This window comes from Theropithecus gelada, chromosome 18 (assembly GCF_003255815.1).
Source record: "Theropithecus gelada isolate Dixy chromosome 18, Tgel_1.0, whole genome shotgun sequence".
In the NCBI taxonomy this organism is placed as follows: domain Eukaryota; kingdom Metazoa; phylum Chordata; class Mammalia; order Primates; family Cercopithecidae; genus Theropithecus; species Theropithecus gelada.
Genome location: NC_037686.1, coordinates 52,519,155 through 52,544,837, shown reverse-complemented (window position 1 = coordinate 52,544,837; position 25,683 = coordinate 52,519,155). Strand labels below are relative to the sequence as shown.

The 25,683-nt window shown below is 42.4% G+C and overlaps 1 pseudogene; it reads right to left on the bottom strand.

The window, feature by feature from the left end:
- Window positions 1–387: 387 nt before the first annotated feature.
- Window positions 388–9,928, bottom strand: LOC112611329 (annotated as a pseudogene).
- Window positions 9,929–25,683: the final 15,755 nt, after the last annotated feature.

The following is a 25,683-nucleotide window of genomic DNA, read 5'->3' as shown; positions in this document are numbered from 1 at the left end:
CAAACAGACAAAAAACAAAACCATCAGAGTGATTTGATAGCAAATATCAGAATACCCAGCTGAAAATGTGCTAGGCAAGAGGAGTTTATCATCTCAGGATAGAGACTCCATGGGTAGTCGAGTCCTGGCTTGGTTAATTCAGCAGCCGAGGCTCTGGCATCTTTTCACTCTGCCTCTCTGGGTAGAAGGGGAATCCCTCATAATTTCAAGGTGTTAGTCACAATTTCACACACCCAACAAGCCAGGGCAGAAAAGCAGTATTCTTGCCCCCACCCCAGATTCTATTTTCTGTGATAGAAAAGAAACTTTTCCAACTTCAGCATGTGTATGAGAAGTGGCTCTATTATAAGAAGGAAGGGAATGGCTGCCAGGAAGAGACACAAGACTTTACGCCAGAGATTTCACTGACATTTCCACCAGAGCCCAGTGAGGAGCTACGATTGCCCTCTGCAAGTTTGGAAACAGGAGCTCCCAGGATTCCAGTGACGTGCTCCAGACAGTGTTAGAGTTAAGAATTAAACTTGGATCCATCTGGTTGTAAGTTTCAGGATCTTGTTCAATACACTAAAGTCCTGGTTTCCAAAATAAAGTAAAAGACAATACGATACACTAACATTGTAATAGGCCTACACCCAATGTGAGAATGAACAGGTATCCTTCCTGCCTGCAGATGCTTAGAATGCTCTGCCAATAATCAGTCTTTGAGTTGAGGAATTGTCTCTGAGATACCACTATAAAAAATAGAAATATGCGAGAGATGTAAAATTAAGAAAAAGAAAAAGGAAAAAGATTACAAATATGTATTATTTGCATACTCTGACATCTTAACATATGTATTTATTTGCATGCTCTAACTTCTTAACTGGGATTCAGTATGTATCTGTTATTTTGGTGGAGAGCACAGGACAGGTTCACTTGACAAGTGAAGGCAGAAGAAATTTGAGGTAAACTTGGTATTGGGAGCAGTGACTCTGATGGGGTAGAGAGAGAGAGCAGGGGACACCCAGAGACTGGGATGGGATCGGGGAGAGACCCTATGCATGGGCAACCCTGAGAAGGGTGGGGCCCAAAGGCCCTAGCTGACCTGCCTACTTCTCCAGCCATCTCTTTCTTCTCCTCCTACCTTCCCCACCCCGCCTGTATATTGAACTCTACCACAGGATACTTGGTTCTCTGTATGCCAAGTTGCTCAAATTATTCCACTGACATCCCCTTATCCAGAGCGGGCTGAAATCACACTCAAAAGTTTGGAAAAGCCATGCAAAGTTATCTTTAAAATTTTTCAAAAACTTGTGTTTGATTTCAAAAATGACTGCAATTTTGCATTTGTACTGCAACATATAGCTCAGTCACACACTGTTGGATATAATTGACTGGTTGGACCTAGGTGTTACCTGAACTGAGAACTGTGATTGTATTTGCAGAAATGACCCAATTCCAAGACCTCAAGACCCCTGCTCCCCCCATCTGTCTTTTTTTTTCTTTTCCAGGGCTTTATTGTCCTGTATTCATCTAGGAACTTGCGGGAGTCTTATGTGTGCCCTGATTCTCATTCTCCAAGCTTGTGGATCCTTTCAGGTTGTCCCTTTGATAGCTTGTCCCTAAGTTCACTGAATATGCAACCTCTCAGGGAAGGCTGTTCAAACAGCATCCTTTTCTCTTGCTTTTCTTCAGGAACCAGAAAGGAATGGGGGTGACTCCCCTAAATTGTATCGGTGCCCAGCAGTTCAGTAAGCCCTGTGTTCTGCCACCCGGGCTCACTGTGGTGGCCTTGGGCCCCTTTCTGCTCTGCTGACCCATCCTCTCTGGCCTGAGGGAAAGGTCTCTCTTTTCTCTTTCTGCCCCCTCATACAGGAGGCTCCTAGGTTACCTCTTTCATACCCTAAAGCAGACAGGCTCTACTGGGTTCAGGTGGGATGGAGGGAGGGGTGTCCGTGGGAGGGGCAAGCACAACCCACATTGTCTGGAATCGCTGTCCCTGACTCAACCGTTCTCCTGCTGAGTTTGACCTTCTCCACCAGATCTGCTCACTTAGTGCCTTTTCCTCCTCCTCCTCCTCCTCCTCCTCCTCCTCCTCCTCCTCCTTCTCCTCCTCCTCCTCCTCCTTCTTCTTCTCCTCCTTCTTCTCCTTCTCCTTCTCTTTCTCCTCCTTCTCCTTCTCCGCCTTCTTCTTCGCCTTCTTTCTTCTTTCTTCTTTCCTCCTTCTCCTCCTCCTCCTCCTCCTCCTCTTTCTTCTTCTTTTTTGTTTTTTGAGATGGAGTGTCACTCTGTCACCCAGGTTGGAGTTCTGTGGCACATTCTCAGCTCACTGCAACCTCTGCCCCCTGGGTTCAAGTGATTCTCCTGCTTCAGCCTCCTGAGTAGTTGGGATTACAGGCACACACCACCACACGCAGCTAATTTTTGTATTTTAAGTAGAGACAGCCCGCCTCAGCCTCCCAAAGTGCTGGGATTACAGGCATGAGCCACCGCACCTGGCCTCTTCTTTTTTTTTTAATCCTAAGGCTCCATTGTCCTCCACAGCCTGTCACTGGGTCTCTCAGCCATTCAGATATGTTTCTAATGAACTCCAATTGTGAACAGGGTTCAGATTTTTCCCATGGGGTTCCTGGATCCCATTCAAATCCAAGCCCCATTCAGAAAGTGTCACCCAGAATGTAAAGACAAAGCTAGATTTTTGGAGGAGAGGTGGGAGGCACAAATGAATCTTAGCTCTGACCTTACTGAGACACCTTACTTATTATTTATTTGAAATTACTCACTAACGAGTAAAGTTGCAGGTTCAAAAGATGTCTCACATTTCCTCCTTAAATTACCCCTGGGGACAGAGGTGCTCCACTTTGAGAAGTGAACAGCACTGGGAGGGTCTCCTCACCAAAGTGCCTGGGCCAGTGTCTGTCTGCCTGAACTTTCCTTCCTCCCTGTCTTCCTCTGGCCAATAGCTTCTTCCTGCAAGATTGGCCTGGGCACCATCCTATCCAGAAAGCCTTTCCTGGCCATGCTTAACCCCTATGTTCAGCCTCAGATGCACCTTTTGCAGTGCTCTGGGCACACCAGGGCATGTCTGCCATCACCAGTGTCGTCATGATCTATCCCCTTGTCTCCGGCCTCCATTTAATTCTCTGAGCATTGTTGATGTTTGCGTCTTTTATCTCTGTTCCAATAAATACTCAACAGAATTAAAAAACAGCTGGGTGGATGGATGAATGCATGGGTTTCTGCATGAAAAAATAAATGGATAATAATAATAAAGTAAATTTCACAGATTGTGAAGGATTACATTCGATTTCTAACATGAACTTGCTTTGAGCTGAACTCATAACTAAAAGAACCAGTAGGTCGGGTACAGTGGCTAATGCCTATAATCCCAACACTTTGGAAGAACGAGGTGGGTGGATGACCTGAGATCAGGAATTCAAGACCAGCCTGACCAACATGGTGAAACCCCATCTCTACTAAAAATACAAAAATTAGTCCAGCATGGCGGTATAGGCCTATAGTCCCAGCTACTCAGGTGGCTGAGGTGGAGGATTGCTTGAACCCAGAAGGTGGAGGTTATAGTGAGCCAAGAGCAACCACTGTCCTCCAGCCTGGGCAACAAAATGATACCCTGTCTCAAAAAAATAAAAATAAAAATAAATAAAACAGCCAGTAAAGCCTGGGATTTTTTTGATAATCAGTAAAACATGGCTTTCTTTTATTAAAACATAAAATATTATGTATGTTAATATAAATATAATGTAATACTAATATAATATGTAACAATATATAATATATATTATAATATAATATATAATATAATATGTAATAATATAATATAATAAATATTAACAGGTCCCCACATTTCTATCCTTTTCATGATATATAGGGTTTCCATTCACTTGGGATTTATGGGGCCTGCTGAAAACTCAGGTTTCATGTTAGCCACCCACTCTCAAGGAAAGACTCCCCCAGAAGCCCCAGTTCGCCTTCCCCCCGATATGGTTTGACTGTGTCCCACTCAGATATCATCTTGAATTTCCATGTGTTGGTGGGACCTGGTGGGAGGTAACTGAATCGTGGGAGCAGGTCTTTCCTGTGCTGTTCTCATGATAGTGAATAAGTCTTATGAGATCTGACAGTTTTATAAGGGGAAGTTTCCCTGCACAAGCTCTCTTTGCCTGCTGCCATCCATGTAAGATGTGACTTGCTCCTCCTTGCCTTCTGCCATGATTGTGAGGCTTCCCCAGGCACATGGAACTGTGAGTTCTCCATTAAACCTCTTTCCTTTGTAAATTGCCCAGTCTTGGTTATGTCTTTATCAGCAGAATGAAAAAGTAATACAGCAAATTGGTACCTGTAGAGTGGGGCACTGCTGGAAAGACACCTGAAAATGTGGAAGTGACTTTGGAACTAGGCAATAGGCAGAGGTTGGAGCAGTGTGGAGGACTTCAGAAGAAGACACAAAAATGTGGGAAAATTTGGAACTTCTTAGAGACTTGTTGAATGGCTTTGCCCCAAATGCTTATAGCGATATGGACAATGAAATCCAGGTTGAGGTGGTCTCAGATGGAGATGAGGAACTTGTTGGGAACTGGGGTAAAGGTGACTCTTACTATGTTTTAGCAAAGATACTGGTGGCATTTTGCCCTTGCCCTAGAGATTTGCGGAACTTTGAACTTCTGAGAGATGATTTAGGGTATCTGGTGAAAGAAATTTCTAAGCAGCAAAGCATTCGAGAGGTGACTTGGGTGCTGTTAAAAGCATTCAATTTTAAAAGCGAAAAAGAAAATGAAAGTTTGGAAAATTTGCAACCTGACAGTGTGATAGGAAAGAAAATCTCACTTTCCAAGGAGAAATTCAAGCCAGCTGCAGAAATTTGCATAAGTACCAAGGAGCCAAGTGTTTATCCCCTAGACAATGGGGAAAATGTCTCCAGGGCATGTCAGAAGTATTTGCAGCAGCCCCTCCCATCAAAGGCCTGGAGACCTATGAGGAAAAAATGGTTTCGTGGGCCGGGCCCAGGGTCCCTGTGCTAATGTGCGGCCTAGGCCCTTGGTGCCTTGTGCCCCAGCCGCTTCAGCAGTAGCTGAAAGGGGCCAACGTAGGCTCCAGCCATGGCTTCAGAGGGTGCAAGCCTCAAGCCTTGGCAACTTCCACATAGCGTTGAGACTGCCAGTGCATGAAAGTCAAGAATTGGAGTTTGGGAACCTCTGCCTAGATTTCAGTGGATTTATGGAAATGCCTGGATGTCGAGGCAGAAGTTTGCTGCAGGGGCAGGGCTGTCATGGAAAACCTCTGCTTTCCCCTGATATGGTTTGACTGTGTCCCACTCAAATATCACCTCCCACTGCCCAGTGGGAGGTAACTGAATCACGGGGGCAGGTCTTTCCTGTGTTGTTCTTACGATAGTGAATGAGTCTCATGAGATCTGATGGATTTATAAGGGGGAGTTTCCCTGCACAAGCTCTCTGCCTGCTGCCATCCAGGTAAGATGTGACTTGCTCCTCTTTGCCTTCTGCCATGATTATGAGGCTTTCCCAGTCACATGGAACTGTGAGTTCTCCATTAAACCTTTTTCCTTTGTAAATTGCCCAGTCTCGGGTATGTCTTTATCAGCAGTGTGAAAATGAACGAGTACACCCCCCCATCGCTTATCCCTGTGCTGAGTTAGGAAGGAGTGACTGTCACATGAAAAGCTTAACTTGAGACAGTGAGGAGTTGCTCATATGCATGAGAACAAACACTCTAAACATCAGTGGGAGAAAACGTGAAGTTGGCCACCAAAAGAAGAACTAGAATCCCTGATTTTTGTATAATAGTAGTAAAAGCCAGCACTTTATATCATTCTCACTACTTGCCAGGCACTGTTCTAAGCATCCTACCTACATTGTATAGTCTTTGAACAACACTTTGAGGTGCGTACTATTGTTACATCCCTATTATATGGATGAGGGAACCCAGAGGGAAGATTTAAGAAGCCTGCCCAAGGTCACACAGGCGTCTGTCTGCTCCAGGGTTTGAACCAGAATCCTTTAGAATGAAGGCCATGGGATGAGAGATGTTATGTCAGTGTGGCTGATAATCTCATCTCTGAGGCAAAGCTCTTTATGCTGCAGTGTAAAAACTCAGGAGAGCCTGGGCATGGTGGCTCATGCCTGTAATCCCAGCACTTTGGGAGGCTGAGACAGGTGGATCACCTGAGGTCAGGAGTTCAAGACCAGCCCAGTCAACATGGTAAAACCCCATCTCTACTAAAAATACAAAAATTAGCCAAGGGTGGTGGTGCATGCCTGTAATCCCAGCTACTTGGGAAGCTGAGGCATTGAACCAAGGAGGGAGAGGTTGCTGTGAGCTGAGATCACATCACTGCACTCCAGCCTGGGAAAAACTCAGGAGAAAAAAATAACTTTTCCCAGATGGTTTACACTTAGTTTATTTGATTATTAGTCCCTCTCTGGTTCTACAAAGAGTGAGTATATGTCTGTGTGTGTGTGTCAGAAGTAGTTGATTGGGGAGGGTTCCCTGCTTTTAGCAAAATTATGCTCATTTATCTATTAATAAACATGTTTAGTTGATTTGCAAAATCAAGATATTGGATCTCCAAGTAATTCAAATTATTGTTCATTTTATTTTTCTGGGTTTTGTTTTATTTTGTTTTGTTTGAGACAGGGTCTCGCTCTATTGCCCAGGCTAGATGGAGTACAGTGGTGTGATCATAGCTCACTGCAACCTCGAACTCCTGGGCTAAAGCAATCCTCTCTCCTCAGCCTCCCAAGTAGCCAGGACTGCAGGCACACACCACCAGGCCCAGCTAATTTTTTAATTTTTTGTAGAGACAAGGTCTCCACATGTTGCCCAGGCTGGTCTAGAACTCCTGGGCTCAAGGAATCCTCCTGTCTCGGCCTCCCAAAGTGCTGGGATTATAGACATGAGCCACCATACCTGGCCTATTTTACTGTCTATAAAATTTAATTGTCACCTTCTGGCCATCACCCCTTACATTTCTTTTTATTTTTTGTTCAGAGGATCTATCATTCATTCCCCCTCTTACTTTATAAAAACGGAAATTGCAGCTTTTTTTTTTTTTTTTGCAACACTATTTTTCTTTTTCTGTTTATCTGCTGTCCCCTTTATTTTCTTCAGTCTTTTTGTTATTCTAAAGGGATCCCGAACCAGACCCTAAGAGAGGGTTCTTGAATCTCGTGCAAGAAAGAATTCGAGGCAAATCCATAGAGTAAAGTGAAAGCAAGTTTATTAGAAAAGTGAAGGAATAAAGAATGGCTACTCCATAGGCAGAGCAGCAGTGTGGGCTGCTCAGCTAAGAAAACTTAGTTATTTCTTGATTATATGCTAGACAAAGGGTGGATTATTCATGAGTTTTCTGGGAAAGGGGTGGGCAATTCCCAGAACTAAGTGTTCTTCCCCTTTCAGACTATATAGGGTAACTTCCTGATGTTGCCATGGTATTTGTAAACTGGCATGGCATTGGTGGGAGTGTCTTTTAGCATCTAATGCATTATAATTAGTGTATAATGAGCAGGGAGGATGACCAGAAGTCACTTTCATCACCATCTTGGTTTTGGTGGGTTTTGGCCAACTTCTTTTTCTTCTTTTTTTTTTTTTGAAATGGAGTCTCGCTTTGTTGCCAGGCTGAAGTGCAGTGGTGCCATCTGAGTTCACGGCAACCTCTGCCTCCCGGGTTCAAGCGATTCTCCTTCCTCAGCCTCTTGAGTAGCTGCGATTACAGGTGTGCACCACCACACCTGGCTAATTTTTGTAGTTTTAGTAGAGACAGGGTTTCACCATATTGGCCTTCTGGTCTTGAACTCCTGACCTCGTGGTGCACCCTCATTGGCCTCCCAAAGTACTGGGATTACAGGTGTAAGCACTGCACCTGGCCTTGGCCGACTTCTTTACTGCAAACTTTTTTTTTTTGTATCAGCAAGGTCTTTATAACCTGTATCTTGTGCCAACCTCCTATCTCATCCTGTGACTAACAATGCCTAACCTCCTGGGAATGCAGCCCAGTAGATCTCAGCCTTGTTTTACCCAGCCCCTACTTAAGATGGAGTTGCTCTGGTTTGAACACCTCTGACATTTCTGTTTCTTTGGCTTCTGAAGATTCAGAATAATTATCTTCAATAGGTTTGTGTGGCTAGACTTGCAATTACTTGCCAGAAATCGATCTTTGTACATGTGGTTTGTTGCTATTGGTGGGTCATCAAAAAATGACAAGTAGTGGCCTCAGTGTTACCTGTGTGTGCATGTAGACCGAAAAGACTATTTTTGAATTATATTTTGGAATGTCTCATGTTCTGAAATGTATGGAAACCAAGCCACTGGTTGAAGGAAGACTGATTCTGGTGGTATAAGTATAAAGAACTTAACCTCAGCTGGGGGCTCCCATTGATGTGATCCAAAAATCAATTTCAAATGAAGAGGAGTGCTGGATTTGCTGTCAAGATACTATTAATATTTACAGACACATCTCAAAAGAAGACATACAAGCGGCCAACAAACATGAAAAAATGTTCAACATCACTAATCAGAGAAACGCAAATCAAAACCACGGTGAGATACTGTCTCATGCCAATCAGAATGGCTATTATCAGGCCATTTATGCCTAGTGTTCCGTTATTGGAACGCTAAGCTTGTGGAAGTTGTTTATATCCTACTGCTCAAGGTCATTGCCCAAAGTCTGGTTTTAAAAAAAAAAAGCAACCTTTGGCGTAAACAGGTTACAAAGTGAAACAAAACAAAACAAAACAAAAAAAACGGATGTTGGCAAGGCTGCAGAGAAAAGGGGAGGCTTATACACAGTTGGTGGGAATGAAAATTAATTCAGTCGTTATGGAAAGCAGTTTGGAGATATCTCAAAGAACTTAAAACAGAACTACCATTAAACCCAGTAGTAATTCCATTACTGGCTATATATCCAAAGGAAAACAAATCATTCTACCAAAAAGACCCCTGCCCTTGTATGTTCATCACAGTACTACTCACAGTAGCAAAGACATGGAATCAATCAATGGCGGACGGGATAAAGAAAGTGGTACATATACACTAAGGAATACTACAAAACCATGAAAAGTATGAAATCATGTCCTTTGCAGCAACATGGATGCAGCTAGAGGCCATTATCCTCTGAATTAACACAGAAACAGAAAAACAAATACCAAATATTCTCATTTATAAGTGGTAGCTAAACATTGGGTACACATGAGGCCGGGCACAGTGGCTCATACCTGTAAAACCAGCACTTTGGGAGGCCAAGGTGGGCGGATCACCTGAGGTCGGAAGTTCAAGATCAACCTGACCAACACGGAGAAACCCCATCTCTACTAAACACACACACACACACACACACACACACACACAAAATAGCCGGGCGTGGTGGTGCATGCCTGTAATCCCAGCTACTCAGGAGGCTAAGGCAGGAGAATCGCTTGAACCCAGGAGGCAGAGGTTGCTGCGAGCCCAGATCATGCCATTGTACTCCAGGCTGGGTAACAACAGGGAAACGCTGTCTCAAAAAAAAAAAAAAAAAAAAAAAGAAGGTCTTCTCCAGGCTGGGCTGGCACAGTAACATCACATGGGGCAATGGCACCAGCACAGGTGGCACCTGGCACCTTATTGGCTAGCAGCATGTCCCTGATCTCAGTGAGGTCGTCCTTGGTGAACACAAAGCCCACATTCCCCTGGATACAAAGCAACAGTTTCTCCAGAGCTGGACTGTGTTCCAGGTGCCCTTAGATGGCCTTGTGCATCATAGTTTCTTGCCCATCAGCCCCACGGCCTTCCCTCGGAGGGACTTGAGGATCTGCTGCATCTGCTTGGAGCCCCCATTGCCTGCTCCCACGATGAAACATTTCGGATAATCATCCAAAACCTGGATGATCTTAAGGAAGTAGTTGGACTTCCAGGTCGCCCTATCTTCCATGGGCATCACGACGGGTGCGTCAGGGATTGCCACATAGGATTTAAAGATGATGTCACTCCTACGAGGACGCCTGGTGAGAGGAAAAAAAGATACTGTTTACAGGTGGCAACAGCTCTCATAGCTTAGCTCCTGATGCTGAGTGTGAAGATTCTAGAGCCCAGTGAAATATCCTTTAGTGCTCCAAGAGCTATTGCCACCTGTAATTACCTGGGAGGACAAGAGATGGCGCTCTGAGCTCAATAGAAAGAGAAGACAGCAGACCCTGAGCCGTCTCCCAAATGATCAAAGGCCACCAAAATGCAACGCCTGGGATTTTTCTGATTTCCTTCCTCATTGCTTTAGAGGCTTTCCCAAACCCCACATAAATGCCCATACCAGAGTACATAACTACACAGAGAATTGTTTTCTTCTCATTCTCAGAAGGGACTCAGCTCCCAGACATACATGACATAAAACTGCAAGGAAGACTGAGCAAGTCCTGTTAGTTTCCAGTTTTGCTGGAAAAGGGACTAGCAGGGATTGGGGGTTCTTTGGAAAGCTGTGACTGTCATAAGCGATAGCCTGGCATAAATGACAAAGTTGGGTGTGGGTAAGCGAGAGAAAGACAGATGAACCAAAATAAAAAGCAAACAACAGTAATTGGCACCATACGTCATTGCTGAGCTCTTGGGAGGATCTAAATCTGCTTTCCTGCGAGGAACACATTTGTACTTTGTCCCACTGTTCACAGAAAGTCGCATCGCTTTGACTATGGGATCTCTCCATTTAAAACTCTTCTGAGACAAAATCTCATTCAGCCTCAGTCTTTTTACCAGTTTCTCAGTCACGTTTTCTTTTTTTCTGCCATGTTAGGAGCAGAGATGCTCCCTTGGAAGAAGGAAAGCGGTAACTTTTCTCCGACAGGGTAGAAGGCAAAATGATGAAGGAAGAATGGAGCTAATTTCAGATCTGCGGTGGCGCCAAATCTTGATGAGCTTCGTGTGCAATTCATGTGAATTACGATTAGAAGATGCTTACTCACAAGAGGCTCTCCTCCCCCAGGCATATTTTAACTATAATCCTAATTTCCACCTTCACCCTCTTACCCCAGACCAATTAGCATGCTTATCAAAATAAACATAATTGGGAAGATGAAGCCATCAGGCCAAACACATTAAATAATACATTCCTATAATTTACAGGTTGAAAGGCCCTCAACAATGCTTCAGAACAAGCTTTCTGCCACATGATTGTGATCAAGAGATTCGTGTGATGAGGAAATGTTTGTATCCCTGAAGGAAGACCTTGGCATCCCATTTCTGTGGTAGGTAGGTTACAAAAAGAAGAAGAAAAAAAAATGGATAGATGAAAGAAGGATCTACTGATTAAGTTGGCATTTAGACTAGGAATTTTCTGGGTTAATTAACATTTTCATAGCACAAATTGCTTTAATTTTTTTTTTTTTTTTTTGGCTTATTTGAAGCCAGGCTTAGTGGCTCATGGTGGTAGTCTCAGCTACTTGGGAGGCTGAGGTGGGAGGATGACTTGAGCCCAAGAGTTTGAGGCTGCAGTGAGCTGTAATTGCTCCACTGCACTCCAGCCTGGGGGATAGAGCAAGACACTGTCTCAAAACAAAACAAAACAAAAAAACAAAACAAAACAAAAAGCAACTAATTTGCAATCAAGTTTTGGAGCATTTTGAGAGTGGGTCTAGTTCTCTAGAATGGTCCTTCTGATAATGCCCAACCTCTTTTCAACAACCTTCCCAGAATGAATTCCTTCATTAAGGCAATCCAGTTTCTGCTTTTCCTGTTCTCATGGCAGCAGGGAGCATCTGGTTGCCATTCTCTTGGTACATCTGAAGAACCAGCATTAAATTGCCACATAGTTGCTCATCTCCTAGCAAAACAGCCCATTCATTCTCTTTGACCTTCCTCAGAAAACTTGTCCTCCAAGCCTTTAATCCTGAAGTCGTTTTCGTGAGTTTAGAGCCTTGTCCAAGTTTTTCACAGCCTCTTATATTGCATGACTTTAAACTGGGCTCAGCATTTCAGTGAGTTTTGAGTTCTAAGGGAAGAATTTTAGAAGGGTAAGCTGCATTTTCCTCTATGGCGCTGCTAGCCCTCCAGTCACACAATTGGCAATACTCTCTGTTATGAGTCATGTTCTGAGTTTATACTGGGGGAAACTAGAAATCAGGGCATCCTGATTTCTAGTGGGAAAATCCCCACTAAGCCACGGAAAGCTAATATCCTCATGCTCTCTCAGAAGGGCAGGGAAAATTTATTTTTTGTTTTGGTACCCAGAAAAAAATTGCCCCAAACATGGAAACAGTTAGGCAGTTTTGGAAATCCTGCAGAACTATTTGTTATGCCGAGATTTAGGAAAGTTTTGGGAATGGAAAACAATGTAGCAATCACTGCTTCCAAAAAAGAAAACTTGGGATTCATATGACCCTGGTCTCCTATTCACTGTCTTGCATTCAAGGTACTTTCAGCAACTTGCCACAGATAGGGCGCTTTTTAAAAATCTAACTTTTATTGGAAATTTTTGCTTTAAACATTTTTTTATTTAAAATTTTAAATTTCTTTGCCCCATTTCCCTAAGAGTTGGAAGGAAAAATTTCAAATTGACAGAAAAGTTGAACACACATATACCCTTCATCTAGATTCACCAGGTATTAACATTTGGTTACATTTGCTTTATTGTTCTCTCTTCATATATACCCATGCATATACTTCACACACACACACATACACACAAACACACACACACACATACCCCACTTTCTTTTTTTTGGTTTAAACATTTGAAAATAAGGTGCTGACAATGTAACACTTTACCTGTAAGTACTTCAGCCAACATCTCCTGAAAAGAAGGCAGCATCTTACAGAAACATGATATAAATATTACTCCTATAAAAATAAATATTAATTCCACACTATCATCTAATAATCTACAATCCACATCCACATTTCCCCAGATGCCTCCAAAATGTCTTTTTATACCTCTTCTATTTTCTGCTCCAAGATGCAAATCCAGGTTCTCTGCATTGGTATTGAGTCTCTGGAGTCTCTTCCAATCAAGAACCATCCTCCCACTTTTTATTTTCTTTCAAAATATTGACTGTTTTTGAAAAATCCAGGCCAACTGGTCTTGTAGGCTGTCCCAATATTCTGAAATTGTCTGATTGTTTCCTTATGATTAGATTCAAGTCAGACAATTTTGCCAAGAATGCCACATTGGTACGCTTGTATACTTCTTGCTACATCCCATCTGGGGTTTATAATGTGGATGCTAAGTCTGATCACTTTCCCAAGGCGATGTCCACCAAATCTCTCCAAAGGTAAAGACAGGCTTTTCCTTTGTAAATTGTAAGTGATATGTGAGTGTTGCTTTGAGTCTGTGTGAATAACTTGTTCTCCATAGTCTTTCCCCCGATGGTTTTACTGTGCATTGTTGATCTTTGCCTGAATCAATACAGGGGAATGCAAAATGGCAATTTTCTAAATTTATCATTCCTTCCAATATTTAACTGACACTGTGGAAGGAGTTTCTCCCTTCCCGTCTCCTCTTTCTCTAGTTAGTACTCTTGACTAAAATAATTTAGGTGAGCGTGGTGGCTCATGCCTGTAATCCCGAGAGTTTGGGAGGCCAAGGTGGGTGGATCAGTTGAGGTCAGGACTTCGAGATCAGCCTGGCCAACATGGTGAAACCCCATCGCTACTTAAAATACAAAAATTAGCCAGGCGTGGTGGCGGGCGCCTGTAATCCCAGCTATTCAGGAGCCTGAGGCAGGAGAATCGCTTGAACCCTGGAGGCAGAGGTTGCAGTGAGCCAAGATCTCACCACTGCACTCCAGCCTGGGTGACAGAGCAAGACTCTCTCAAAATTGAAAAAAAAAAAAAAAAAAGAATTCAGAAGACTTCACGGAAATGCTGGTTTGATTTTTCTATGCCCCTGACGGGAGGGGTGGGCCCTGCTTCTTTTATGACTGAGGATGTAAAAATGATGAGGAGCGTGTTGAAATCCATTTTATTGTGTTTCTCATCATCAAATCATAGGAATTTGGAGACTGCTTCAAACTGAATTCAGGTTTTTTCTCTTCTTGCTTGTGTGTGTGTGTGTGTGTGTGTGTGTGTGTGTTTGTTCTGAAACAGGGTCTTATGCTATTGTCCAGGTTGGAGGACAGTGGCGCAATCACAGCTCACTGCAGCCTGGAACTCCTGGGCTCAAGTGATCCTTCTGCCTAGCCTCTTGAGTAGCTAGGACCACAGGTGTGTACCACCACACCTGGCTAGATTTTTCAGTTGTAGAGGTGAGGTCTCACTATGTTGCCCAGGCTGGTCTTGAACTCCTGGCCTCAAGCAATCCACCTACCTTGGCCTCCCAAAGTGTTGGGATTGCAGACATGAGCCACAGCACCTGGCCTTGCTTCCTTGTTGACACTTAAAACAGGTCACAAATGTACAAAACAGGATATGATGGATGGGAAGAGCAGTACTATGATTTGAACGTTTGTCTCCCCCACAAATTCATATGCTGAAATTCTAACTGCCAAAGTGATGATATTAGGAGGTGGGGCCTTCGGGATGTGATTAGGTCATGAGGGCAGAGCCCTCATGAATGTGATGAGTGCCGTTATAAAAGAGACTAGAGCTAGCCAGTTCCTTCCATCATGTGAGGACACAGAAGGTGCCATTTTTGAGGAATCAGCCTTCACCAGGCACTGAATCTGCTGGCAACTTTATCTTGAACTTCTCAGCCTCTAGAACTGTGAGAAATAAATTTCTGCTGCTGCCACTCAGTTTATGGCGTTTTGTGATAGCAGCCTGAACAAACTAAGGCAGGGGGTGACCATGAAGTTCAACTGGGTCTTACAAATGATCACCCGTTATGCTGTCTTCCTCTAGTCTGTTCGTTCACCCTCTCCCTCTTCTGTGTGCTTATTTCACACCCATTCTCCCTTCAAACCTTCAACACCACCTCAGATATCTTCACTCTTAGCTAATAACCTTGCTTCCTGCTTTACCTTCTGGGCTACGTGTGCAGGACCTGCAAGTTTATTACACAGGTAAACGTGTACCATAGTGGTTTCCTGCACCTATCAACCCATCCCCGGGGTGTTAAGCCCTGATGCTCTCTCCCCCAGCCCGCCTGAGAGGCCCCAATGTGTGTTGTTCCCCTCCCTGCTTCTGGTGTTTTTTTTTTTTTTTTTTTTTTTGAGACAGAGCCTTGCTCTGTCCCCCAGGCTGGAGTGTGATGACCTGATCTTGGCTGACTGCGGTCTCCGTCTCTCGGGTTCAAGAGATTCTCCTGCCTCAGCCTCCCAAGTAGCTGGGATTACAGGCACCTGCCACCATGCCTGGCTAATTTTTGTATTTTTAGTAGAGAAGGGGTTTTTACCATGTTGGTCAGGCTGGTCTTGAACTCCTGACCTCAGGTGATCCTCCTGCCTTGGCCTCCCAAAGTGCTGGGATTACAGGCGTGAGCCACCGCGCCCAGTTTGCTTCCTGCATCCTGCTTCTTGAATCAGAGGGAAGCTATTAGAGGAGATTTCCAAACCTGCCTGGCACTACATCTCCCACCGCCCAGCACCTGCTCTCCACACTCTGCTTTTCCTCCCATTAGCACAGGTGAGCTCTTCACACTCCTGCCAAAACCACATCCCTCCACTGTGTGCTAGACCACTCCGAACACTGCTTTAGGAAAGCTCTCCTCTCTCTCCTGCATCATCAAATATTTTAATTCTATACCACACATCACCATCAGCAAACCACAGTGTTACTGTTTCTCCCAACGAAAGAAAACTCTCTTCTTAACATGATTTTCCTGGCCAGCACCCAGCCCATTACTTTGCTCCCCATTGAGGCAAAAATCCTGAAAACAGTGATCTCTGTGTATCTCCACATCTTCTCTTCCCATTTTCTTTTTTATTTTTTGTTTAGAGTCAGAGTCTCACTCTGTCACCCAGGCTGGAGTGCAGTAGCGTAATTGTAGCTCACTGCAGCCTCAAACTCCTGGGCTCAAGCAATCCTCCCACCTCATCCTCCCATGTAGCTGGGACTACAGGCTTGGGTTACTACACCTGGCTAATTTTTAAACATTTTTGTAGAGATGAGTTTTCAGGGTATCACTATGTTGCCCAGGCTGGTCAAGAACTCCTGGCCTCAAGTGATCCTCCCGCCTCAGCCTTCCAAATAGCTGGGACAACAGGTATATGTCGCCATGCCTGGTTAACTGAAAAAAAAAATTTTTTTTTTGTAGAGACAGGATCTTGCCATGTTGCCCAGGCTGGTCGTGAACTCCTGGCCTCAGGCAATCCTCTAGCCTCACCCTTCCAAAGTGGTGGGATTACAGGCATGAGCCACTGCATCTGAACATATTAATTTAAATTCACCCCACTGTGGAATTTCCCTTCATCCCTCTCATGAAACTGCTCTTTTAAAATCTCCCATAACCTCCTTGTTGGCTCATCTGCCTTCCCTTGATCTCTCAGCAGCATTTGACACAGTTGATCACTTTCTCTTCCCCAACTCTTTCTTCATCGGCTCCCAGAGCACCTCACCCTCTTTTAACTAAGCTTGGACATGGAAACTGTCTATATCTAACCCTGACCTGATCGTCTCCCCAGCCTGTGCAACCTGTTGTTTCCCATCCCAGTGGATACAACTTCACTCTTCAGCACAAAAACTTTGGAGTCATCCATGACTCTTTTTTCCCCCTCTCACTCCATACCTGGTCCAAAGGTATCTCCTGTCTGCCCTACCTTTAACATAGATCCAGAATCTGACCACTTCTCAGGAATTCCAATTCTGCCCCCTGGTGTAGGCCGTCCTGTGTCTGCACAGACTCCTAACTATTCTCAGGATTCTGCACCCTGAATCCAAATGCCCACCACCTTCCCCAGGCCTGCCATCTCCTCCCGCCTGCATTAGTCTCTGACCACCTTTCATCACGTTGACCTTGGTGTTTCCAGAACACCCGCGTGATCCTACCTTCCTGCTGTTGTGCTGTTCCTTTCATGTGCCTAGAATAGCCCTTGTTGGATTAATTTCCTCACTGCCTTCTTGCTTTTGCTCAGTTATCACCTTTTCAGTGAGATCTGTTCTGACCACTCTATTTATTTATTTATTTATTATTTATTTTTATTATTATTATTATTTTTGAGACAGAGTCTCACTCTGTCGCCCAGGCTGGAATGCATGGCACAATCATGGCTCACCGAAGCCTCGACCTCCCGGATCCAAGTGATCCTCCCACCTCAGCCTCATGAGTAGGTGGGATCACAGGCATGTGCCAGCATGCCCGGCTAATTTTTGTGTTTTTTTGTAGAAATGGAGTTTTGCCATGTGTGCCCAGGCTGGTCTCCAACTCCTGGGCTCAATTCATCTGCCTGGCTCTGCCTCCCAAAGGGTTTGGAATTACAGATGTGAGCCACTGTGCCCAGCCCCTGACCACTCTATTTTCTTTTTTTTTTTTGGGGGACGGAGTCTTGCTGTGTCACCCAGGCTGGAGAGCAGTGGCGCAATCTCAGCTCACTGCAAGCTCCGCCTTCTGGGTTCAAATGATCCTCCCTCCTCAGCCTCCCAAGTAGCTGGTAGTACAGGTGTGTGCCACCATGCCTGGCTAATTTTTGAATTTTTAATAGAGATGGGGTTTTGCCATGTTGGCCAGGCTGGTCTCAAACTCCTGACCTCAGGTGATCCGCCTGCCTTGGCCTCCCAAAGTGCTGGGATTACAGGTGTGAGCCACTGTTCCCAGCCCCCTGACCACTCTATTTAAAATTGTCACTCTTCTATCCCAGTGGCATGGGTGATCCCTTTACTCAGTCCTACTTTATGAAATTCTACGTACTGTATCTATCTTTTAGGTGAATATTTATTGTCTATTACCCTATGAGAATATAATTCTGAAAGGATTAGGGCTTTTTCTGTTTTGTTCACCCATATATCCCAGATGCCTAGAACTTTCTATAAATATTTGTTGAATAAATGATTGAATGAAATTAGCCATTTTTTGTTCATTTCTTATTAAGCAGTGCTGACATATTTTAGAGGGAGAAGTGTTTAGGGAATACTTGATAAATTGGATGAAAACCAGTCTCTTGTAAAGCAAGTCAGGCTTTGATCCAGAAAAGTAGACTTTTAAATTTAGTTTGTATTTTTATTAAATGTATGCATATGCACAGTTTTAAAAGTTAAGTAGTTCTACATTGCTTACAATGAAAACCAGCATTCCCCTACCTCACTCCTTCCTAAGTTTGAGTTTCAGTCTTCAGATAAAAGCATTTTAATCTATTTTAGCTATTTTTCCTGGTATTTGTTTTCATATTTCATCTATTTCCCTATACTACTGATTTATATTTAATAGTTTTTGGATATTCTCTACAGGGTTTCTTATTTGGAAAATGAAGATTTATTGTGCTCAAAGTATTTCCTCTCTTCAACATTTCTTCTTCCCCCTCCACCTTCCTTCTTACCACTATAAATATATCATAGGTTTTGGTTAAATCAATATTCGTATGCACAGATGAGCCATGGAATATGCTATTTGTACAGTTTTTTATTTTCCTTGGAGATAATACGTGCCTCATTCTTTTCATTTGCTTAGTGTTCTTTGTATCATTAATCTATCCCCTAACTCTCTGCCAGCAGAATAAATCTCCTTTCAATAATTTTAAACACATTTCTCAATTTCTTTTTTCTTTCTTTCTTTTTCCTTTTTGAATTTTTTTTTTAAGACATCCTTTTGGAGCAGTTTGTCCTATTACTCCAATCTGGACTAGTAGCTCCAAGGCCTGCTGTACAATCACCCTGGAATTTCCCATCATTCTTGGAATGTCCTTAGTTGCCGTTCCGAGTGCATCATCATCCCATTTCCTGGATCCCATGTCATCTTCTTTCTTGGTTTACTCACACATCTTAAAGGAGTTCATATTCATTTCCTGAGAAATGATGGTGGGAGGTAAATATTTTTTAGAACTTTTTTTTTTTCCTGAGACAGAGTTCTGCTCTTGTTGCCCAGGCTGGAGTGCAATGGCATGATCTCGGCTCACTGCAACCTCTTTGCTTCCCAGGTTCAAGTGATTCTCCTGCCTCAGCCTCCCCAGTAGCTAGGATTATAGGCACCCGCCACCACACCCGGCTATTTAGATATTTTATGTGTAAAAATGTCTTTATTTTCATACTTGATTAACATTTTGACAGCATACACAATTCTAAGTTACAAATCATTCTTTTTTGGGGCCAGGCATGGTGGCTCAAGTTTGTTTTAATCCCAGCGCTTTGGGAGGATCACTTGACGCCAGGAGTTTGAGACCAGCCTGGCCAACATGGTGAAACTCTGTCTCTACAAAAAATACAAAAATTTAGCCAGTCATGGTAGCACACATCTGTAGTCCCAGCTACTTGGGAGACTGAGGTACAAGAATCGCTTGAACTCAGGAGGCAGAGGTTGCGGTGAACCGGAATTGAGCCACTGCACTCCAGCCTGGGTGACAGAGCAAGACTCTGTCTCCAAAAAAAAAAAAAGAAAGAAATCATTCTTTTTCAGAGTTTTTAAGGAATTGCATCATTTTTTGCTAGCTCCTAGAGTTGTTTTGTGAAATTTGATATAAGTTTGATATGCTGTCTTTTATATAAAATTTGTGAGTTCATATGTTTTTCTTCTCTCTGGGTGCTTTTAGGACCAGTGTTCTGAAATTTTACAGTGATATGCCTTTGTGTGTGTGTGTGTATGTGTGTGTGTGTGTGTGTGTGTGTGTGTGTGGGTGGGTTTAATTTGGCTTAGTCACTCTTTAGGTTCTTTTAATCTGTAAACTTGTGTTCTTCTGGGGAACTTCCTTGAGTTATTTATTTTATAATTTTCTTCTCTATATTTTTTTCACTTTCTCTTTCTGGAACTTCCACTCTGAAGATGTTGAACCTCCTGGACTGATCTAAACTTTTCATCATCTGTCTCTTATTTTCCATTCCTCCAGCTTTACATTCATTTTTTTTTTTTCTGGTAGATTTTCTCAGTCTCTAATCCAACTCCAATTCTTTCATTGAGTTTTTCATTTTTGCTACAATTGTTTTAATTTCCAGGGGCATTTTCTTTGTTGTTGTTGTTGTTTTTAACAGTTCCTTTTTCTACAGCTTTCTGTTCTTTTTTTATGACTGCGATGTCTTGTCTTTTGTCTTTGTGTACTTTAATGAATTTTTTAAAATCCATTTTTTGTTTCCTATTCCTTTATTTTCTCCCTTCTTCTGAGCTTCAGTTGCTTGGTTAGACCCTGTCCTTTTTATGCTAATTTTTTGCACATATTAGTGACCCTCATCTGTTCTTTCATAATTAGTGAGACACTGAGAAGATGACTAGAAACTCTGTGAGATGGAAGGCACTTTTCCATGAATCTTTTAAATCCTACAACGAATTCTTTTTGTCCTAGAAATGATAGACTTCTGGTGTATCTATTTAGATGATTGAATTACTAAGAATGAAAAAGGAAAGTCAATAAATGATATTTATTTATTCTGACCTTAAATCAATAGAGGCATACAAGTGAAGATAAAAATAAGAGCTTTATTTCTGGTGATGCTCATAAGATAATGTGGCTTTAGATATCTCCCTTAATTGAATCATTTGCATCCCTACTGAAAGAAATTTCAGATCTTCTCTGCACAGGCAAAGCATGCCTAAAAAACTCACCACACGATGGAGAGTAAACTTTACTACACTATCTTGGCGGAATGTCTGAAATATCTTATACTGATTCTCTGCCTGTTTTCCATTGAGCCTATATTGGGTTCAAAAACATTTTGATTAAGTAATTCTTGCCTTAACCCATCTGGAGTAGTAGGTCAAGCTGTGTCTCTGTAGTTTAAGACAAGCTTCAGCCCCTCACACTAAAGCCAAAGACCGGTATAGTGGCTCACACCTGTAATCCCAGCACTTTGGGAGGCCGAGGAGGGAGAACTGCTTGAGGCCAGGAGTTTAAGACCAACTTGGGCAACAAAGTGAGATGCCTGTCCATACAAAACTATGAAATAATTACCTGAGTATGGCAGCATGTGCCTGTAGTTTCAGCTACGTGGGAGTCTGAAGTAGAAAGATCTCTTGAGTCCAGGAGTTCAAGGCTGCAGTGAGCCATGATCATGCCACTGAACTCCAGGCTGGGTGATTGAGAGAGACCCTGTCTCAAAAACAAAAACAAAACAGAATTAACTACTTAAATGTATTCTTCTGGCCCTTATCAGACTAGAAGCATCAATCTCCATTTTATTTTGATCCCCAAGGTCAAGTCTTGTACCTCTGTTTCAGGTTCCTAGCCAAGCCACCAAGACATTGAGGTTTGGAGTTCAGTAAACATTTCCACCCAAATTTGGAAGCAAATGCGGAGACATAGGAGGTGAACAAATGAAGATCAAAATGTCAATAGATTACTGATCAAGCTGATTGAAAAATGCAATGTCAGATCTGAAGCCTAATGGGTTTATCAATATCTGCCCCTAGACAAATTGGTCAGATGTATCCAGCCAGGCACTGAAAGAGAACGACAACCATAGGCTCCACATAGTGACCAGCAGACCAGAGTGTGCCATAGGTGTCGGCAGCCAGAGCTACATGAGAAAAACCCGGAAAAGGCAGTTGAGCAAGCTCAGTTCCTCATCCCAACTTTGGCAATCTGATCAATCAGTGCTCTTCCCATTTGAAGAAGCCGGGCAGAGAGAAGTCAGAAGTAAATTTCTCTGAGACTTTTTTCATCTGGGGTTGTGGCATGGAAACACTCTTACCTGTGAGAGACGTGAAGCGTAGCAAATGTTTGCCCTAACATAGATCCTAGATTTTCCAAATTGAAATTATATATGAAAACTATATAATTTATTGTCCAAACTGGAACACTCTTGGGGAGTGACTGGGAGCCCTATTAATCATTACCCTAGGGCTATAAGCATTTGCTAGAACTGTCCAGGGCCACCAGCATTAAAAGTTGCCTCACTTAAAGTGAAATATGGGGCTTCCCAGGGGATTCCTGCTAACTTTATTATAACATTCTTCCATTTCTTCAAGTAGTTACACTTCTATGGTCCTTTCTTTCTATATCCCTTACTCATAAGGAAAACAGAAAGAGAGAAAAAGAAAAGTGTGTTTTAGTCATCTAAAATGTAATAGGCATTTTAAAATAAATGTTGAGTACATAAATGCATAAATAAAAGAATGTAATTGACAAATTATTCTCTGTGGAGATCTAAACATTCTATTAATTTAAAGAGAAGAGTCAGGCATGGTGGCTCACACCTGTAATCCTAGCACTTTGGGAGGCCAAGGCGGGCAGATTGCCTGAGCTCAGGAGTTCGAGACCGTCCTGGGCAACAGGGTGAAACCTGTCTCTACTAAAATGAAAAAAAAAAAGAAAAAAAATTAGCTGGGTGTGGTGGTGAGCGCCTGTAGTCCCAGCTACTCAGGAGGTTGAGGCACGAGAATCGCTTGAGACTGGGAGGCCAAGGTCGCAGTTAGCCAAGACTGCACCACTGCACTCCAGCTTGGGTGACAGTGAGACTCCATCTCAAAAAAAAAATTAAGGAGAAGAAAGAGGAAGAAAGGAAGGAAGGAAGAAAGGAAAAAAGGAAGAGAGGAAAGGAAGGAGGGAGGGAAGGGAAGGGGAAGGGAAGAAAAGGAAAAGGAAGGAAGGAAGGAAGGGGGAAAGAAAGAAGAAAGGAATAGAGAAGGAAAGAAAATGAATTGCCAGTCACTGGGAAAATATAGCTCATTTAGCTTCATTCCCAATTTGTGTGGATCTTGGTCATGCATCACATGAAAAGCAATACCCAGCTAGCTATGAAGTCACCAAGAGCCTATTCCTGTTTGTTGAAAGAGAAATGATCTCCAGAAAGTTATTGACTATTAATATACTCTACAATTGGGGGAGATTTTTATTCTGTTTTTTTCATTTCCTGTTTCTTATCTTACATTCTCAAATTGAGGCCATTCCTTGGCCAGAATAACACGTTTCTGCATGATCTGCCTTCTGCCATTTATCAAAACTTTGTCTTGACCCCTTTCAGTTAATCAAAAACAGGAGGCAAAATTTCACAAACGGACAGAGCTATATATTTTTTACATCAGGAGCAGTTACTCTGTGTGTGTGTGTGTATGCATACATGGATGAATGTGTGTATGTGAGAGATTAGAGGTGGTATCAGTAGTAAACAAAGGGAAAACATGCACTTTGGTCAGTGCTGGGAGTAGTGAAGGATTTTTAAGGAAATGCCAATGTAGGTATCAATCTAGACTCTTGAAAAAGTATTGTTACTTGCCACGGCTGGCAATGTGATGTAGTGCACTTATGCCAGGATCCTTGATAACAATAACAATGTTGATCAACTTCAACTCCCAACATGGTTTTACTATTGGATTTGTTTTGTTTTTTCCTGAATATGAGGAGGTGAATTTAAGGTTTTCATTTGTGGCTTCCAAAAAGAAAGCAATTTGGCAGTTACAGTTTCCCACCAAGTACAAATAAATCATGCTATGACACGAACCTAGTATCATTCTTGTCAACAGTGATTATTATATGTCAGCTAGGTCAGCCTGAGTTATCTGCATGAGAGGTTTCATGACTAGCGGCTGCGACCAAAGTAACCACTGAAACACACTTAAACATTCTTTTTGGTTTAGACTATTTGGATAGCGAATGGTCACCTTGCTATGGGAAAAAAGCAACATCTTCCTTTTGGACACTCTTTGACAGGTAAGTGGAGGGGAGGGAATATGACGATCACTAACCTTCAGTAAGTATGCATGTCCTTCCAGGCACAATAATAAACATTTTACATGCATTAATCATTCATTGATTTCTCATAACTACTATTTTACAGAAGAAACTAGGCTTGGAGAGATTAAACATCTTTCCCAAAGTCATGTAGATAGTAAGTAGTAGATGTGGGATTCAAACCTGATTTTGCTTGGATTTAAAGACTGAACTTTTTTTTTCATTTTGAGGCAAAGTGTCACTCTGTCACCCAGGCTGGAGTGCAGTGGTGCAATCTCGGCTCACTGCAATCTCTATCTCCCAAGTTCAAGCGATTCTCCCGCCTCAGCCTCTTGAGTAGCTGGGATTACAGACCTGTACTGCCATGCCCGGCTAATTTTTTGTATTTTCAGTAGAGATGAGGTTTCACCATGTTTGCTAGGCTGGTCTTGAATTCCTGACCTCAAGTAATCCACCTGCCTCAGCCTTTCAAAGTGCTAGGATTACAGGCATGAGCCACCGCACCCAGCCTAAAGACTGAACTTCTAACCACTATTCCACACTGCCTTTCCACCCTACCTAGGAATTGTCTTCTATACATCATTTTCTTTCTCTGGCCCAATATGGAACTAAATCCTATTAATTCCCCATTCTGTTGTGAACCTACCTGTTCATTGCTATTGCCAATATACTTTCTTATCCCACATTGGGGGTCACTGCACCACATTTCTTGATGGTCTGCCTACCTTTCCTTTTAATCTGCCTTGTACATTACAGTCAGACTTACCTCCCTTAATCATTCTTTTAAACACAAATTCTACCAGTATAGATTAGGCCTCAATTTTATGTTTAGCTTGACTGTGTATAGACCCTATTCTTTAAAAAACTCAGCCAAATCCAAGGTCAGTCCTGTGAATTTACACAACCACAGATCCTATTGCCTACCTTAGTAATTTTAAACGAGTAGAGATTTCATGACCACCTATAGTACAATCCCATCCAGCTATCTGTCTTTTATTTTCCATATACAGCTTCAATTCAACTAATCTAACTAGTCCAAGTTGATGAGGTTTCAATTTGGCAAACAATTATGTTATTGAAGATATAAATTTTTTCTTTTTTTCTTTTTGGCTCAGAAGAGAGCATTGATACATTTTTTTTCTATTGATTCAATAAATAATTATTGAGTTTCTACTTTTAATCTATATAGTCCTAATAATTCATAAAACTTTATACATTCAAAAGAAAATATGTATCTTCTAATGGCAAAATTAAGCCATCATTATTGTCTGCCACTTTTATCTTGTTCTTCAGCTTTCTTTGCTATCTTCCTCCAAGCCAGGTTGCAGGTGTCTCCAAATCAAACTGAGTCCTTTCCTTTACCCCATAATCTCCTTTTCCTTTTTGGTTCCTCGTTGCTCTTAGAATTTATGGATATTTGAGGTTATATTTAGCCTCCATAAATAACACAAACTTTTTATTCATTGAACCATAGATAAATGTTTTAGAGAAAATTAAAAATGAAACAGATTTTAAAAACCCACAAACATTTGGCACCTGGGGGCCATATCACTAAATAGGAATTCAAATGATGGCCAAGATTGCAGCCCATCTTGCTACCTTCTCTCTCCTGTAGCTCCTTTGGCATAATATTCTTTGCCTTCTTGTTTTTCTCTTAGTCACAGATTTCTTAATGCTTTTGTTTTTTTAAAAATTAATATGAAATGGTGTCTCACTATGTTGCTCAGGCTGGTCTTGAACTCCAGGCCCCAAGTGATGCTCCTGCTTCAGCCTCTCAGAGTGTTGGGATTATACGTGGCCCACTTTTGCATTTTTCAAAACATTTAACAGAATTTTTACAGATTCTTTTGACAAAGGAAAATTAAGTATGATTTTTGTTCCAGGATAGTGGCATACCTGCTCTGCAGCCAACAAATTCAAAAGCCTATCAATCAATGGACAAGTGAACGTATTAACAGCATCTGCCGCCATGTTGGCTATGAGTCCTTGAGATCTTGCCTGGTGATGTGCTGCCCTGAGCACAAGC